The sequence below is a fragment of the Phalacrocorax carbo genome, chromosome 20 (genome assembly GCF_963921805.1).
Source record: "Phalacrocorax carbo chromosome 20, bPhaCar2.1, whole genome shotgun sequence".
Taxonomy (NCBI): domain Eukaryota; kingdom Metazoa; phylum Chordata; class Aves; order Suliformes; family Phalacrocoracidae; genus Phalacrocorax; species Phalacrocorax carbo.
The window spans coordinates 2,220,318-2,223,938 of NC_087532.1; the positions used below are offsets into that span (position 1 = coordinate 2,220,318).

The following is a 3,621-nucleotide window of genomic DNA, read 5'->3' on the forward strand; positions in this document are numbered from 1 at the left end:
GGATACTGAGAGACTCTTGGATTCTGTTGTTATATTGTATGGTCCTAATCTCCTGTACATAATTTACCTTTTGTAAACTAATAACAAAAAAAACCATTCAACATAAATAATTCCACTCTACTGAATAAAACTTTTTCATACTTATAAAGTATTTAGAATCATTTCATCAAGTTCTAGATATAAAGTGATATCTTTACACAGAATTCGCTAATTTAGGCTCTTTATTTATATTTGTAAATATATCGCTTTATGTCAAAATACCACTTACACAGTAACACATACTAAGACTAGGAATTCTTAATCTCAGCCTAACCTTGGGAGCCCAGATTCTCAGTTTCAGCTGGATAATTGTGACTCTGGTATGCTGATTCAGATCTTCCTGCCCGGCTTGAGAGATTAAACCCCAAATTCTACATGTGCTGGTTCCTTTCCTTACCCTGCAACAGATAAATTATTTATTTCCACTTGTACGTGTTCATACAAAGCTACTGCAAACAGAACTACAAAATCTGGGCCAAATCGGTATCTTGTGTAAAATAGCCATAGTCATGTTGAAATTACTTTTACTGATTGATAACAGCCGAGTTTTACCAGTTGAGTCTAGTTAAAAATAAAAATATTTGCTATGAAGAATGATCACAGCCAATCAATTTGGCATTTCTGGGTGCTTGAGAGCTAAATTTTCAGAGCTTGTACAGGGAAATTTTGCTCAGCTCCTGTCCCCTGTGTAATGGCTGGAGGTACACACTCGAGTGTTTCAGCAGCCATCATCTGTGACAACTTGCATTGCCATAAAGAGAGTTTATAGCAAAATAAAGATCTGCCACCTGAAAGTTTTCATTTGTACTCTGGGGAAAGTTAAAACAGGAATGCAGATTTTTGTCTATTGTTGTAAGGGAATCAGTAGTTTACTCAGATGAATTAAGGCATTATTATCTAAAGCTTTATAGACAAATACTGTAGAAACATTGTGAAGGGAATTAAATATCTAATAGAAGTCCAATTAAGTTATTTCTGACTAGATGGTGAGTTACTGGTAGTTTATTTGTAGACAGCAATTTAAGTAAATCCTAAAGGTTACATACTGCATAAAAAAATCTAAATAATTCAGGGTCCTGAAGACCTTTGTAAATAAACATTCAGTCTGGACATTTTTTACCATGTAGACTCTGTTTTCAGCTAAAATCAGCAGTGCATCCAGCTTTTCTGATTTTAATTGATGGGAAAAATGGAATAGGACTTAATTGTCCAGAATTAATTGCACCTGATATAAAAAGTCTAATTGCACGAGAGTGTGTAGATTTACTTGTGTACTCCACCTTAGTATTAGTTTCTGATTTTCATCCTGAAAACTTAGAGAAAGTAAACCCATATCTGTTGAATTACACATTGTTCAAGCAGACTGTAAAATAACACTGGTAGCGTAGCATTAGTTCCAAAGTTGAAACTGGAAGAGCAGTTTGTAATGAGTCATGCAAACTTACCCTTGTCTTTGCTTCCCAAAGGTCGTGATGCTGACAGAACAGTAGGAGTGGGAGAATGCACGTCTGTAGATTGTGGAGATGCCCCTGCGTGTCTGAGAGAGATTGATAGGAAATCATTAACACAGTCTATATAAAGAAGGCAATTCAATTGATAGACTCACCCCTGATGGAGGGTCAGACTGGCTATCCCTAGAACTGAAAGAGGCACTGTGTGAAATGTGACATTTTCCAAATATGTAATTTTGAATTTGTACAACAAGGCAACAGAATGTTAAAAATGGGATTTTATAGGTCCACAGATTAAATTACTTGGCTTCAAAATTCTGTTCACAAACAAAGAATCCTCGTGGAATTTATAGGGCAGCACGTCGTTCACAGTGTATCAGACACGTTTATCATTCTGTCTACTTGTGGAATATCTTCTGGTAGACAGATTTATTTTTTCCATATACATTAAATGGCAAGGTTCAGTCATTCCTACAGTATATTTTTTGGCAAACATTTGCTGCATTCTTTTTTGGCAAATACTTGTATTAAATAGTTTGTCGTTAGGAGAGGCCTATGACTAGCCGTAGTTAACTCATTGAAAATCTTACCGAAAGTCCGTGGAACAATTTTTGTTTGCTGCCTTGCTCCATGTGTGCAGCAGTGACCCTGTCCGCTGAACTTCGGTCTTGTGGCAGAGTCCACCAAGAAGCAAAGCATTCCCTTTGGAGACCTTTAGTGAGCGACGGTGAGTTGGAGGTGGTATATACCTGCTTTCTCTCCCATCTCACGTGCTCGTTTGCACAACTTCGAATGATTAACTATGAAGACTTCTAAATCAAACTAGGTGGCAGATTCTACAACCCCTCCCATGATATATTTGATCTGTGGCTGCTGAAGTTCTAACAAAGAAAAGAGAAAATGATACTCCATTTCTAATTAAAGAAGTAATTTTCCTTTGCAAATAGACTTTTAATCTCAGCTACAGTGTTAAGGATCAATGAGTTGTCACATGTATGTCTTTTTAATAAATGCCAGCTGAGATGACATTAAAGTGATAGACTGATCACTGTAATCAATGCAATTCAAAATTGCTTTATGTCTTAAATGAACTTGGTTCCTTTCTGTGATTCTCCTACAGTTAACATTGTCTGAGCAATGAAGTACAAGGTTACATCTTAGTTTGAAGTAAAAAGTGATGATGATATGGAATTAAAATTTTTTACGTACGTGCAGGATTTGCAGTTTAACTTCCGTTTTACGCAATTCAAAGGGCCTCGCTATATATTCTTATTGCAAAAAAACAATGAGAGCAAAAAAATAAAGTGAAGCTTCCCCTTTCCTCCCCCCTGCACTACCCTCTCCCATAAAAAGAGTGAGTGGCCAAGGCTTACTAAGGTTTTTATTTGTTTAGTTGTCTTATGTTAAGCTGTGAATATTGACATTCCAAAACACAGAAATTACTCACCTCAAAGGCAATCCGAGCTGGTATTTAAGCATGAACAAGGGGTTCATCTTAAAAGAATCACTGTGTATGCATTGTGCAGTGCCTGTATGTTTAATGCCAAACATAGGCTTCCCTGTATTATTTAAAATGGCACTGGTATATTTAGGTCTCCCGTAACCACATCTTCCCCGGCATCCAACAAGGCAGTGCATCCGGGAAAGACGACAGCCCTGGTGATGGTTCAGTTGGTACTGATGGCACAGGAGGGCAAACATAGCACCAGACAGCAGCCTGATTTTGAACTAAAGGAGTCCTTCCATGCCATTATCCTCACAGTCTCATCAGTGTCTTTAAAATCCGTTTGTGCAGAATCCTTCAGAACTCTTTTCTTGTTCTGGATTTTTTTTTGAAACCCTAGAGGTTCTGTAAAAACTCTCAGGATCCTTGTAAACCTTTTTATTTCTCTTAAAGTTGGCAGACTGACAGGCTTTAGTTATGCTTAGTGCTAAATTATTTATCTTCCTTTTCCCTCCTAGCCCTGACTTCTGAATCTTTAACTTGACTCTTGGGACATATCTTTTTTTTCTTTTCTTTTCTTCCCCCCCTTCCCCCGCTCCCTTTAAAGTGACGCCATTTTTATCTTTTGTATTTCGTGTTTTACCATTAAAAAAAAGAAGTGCATCTAGAATTTGAATGTATAAATAC

At 37.0% G+C, this 3,621-nt stretch overlaps 1 long non-coding RNA gene across 1 annotated transcript; it reads right to left on the bottom strand.

Moving 5' to 3' along the window:
* Positions 1-209: 209 nt before the first annotated feature.
* LOC135316545 (uncharacterized) lies at positions 210-2,244 on the bottom strand. Its single transcript, XR_010375809.1, has 3 exons — positions 2,081-2,244; positions 1,485-1,576; positions 210-437 (listed from the first exon to the last, which is right to left on the bottom strand). It is a non-coding gene; the product is annotated as an uncharacterized LOC135316545 (long non-coding RNA).
* Between the last annotated feature and the right edge of the window lie 1,377 nt (positions 2,245-3,621).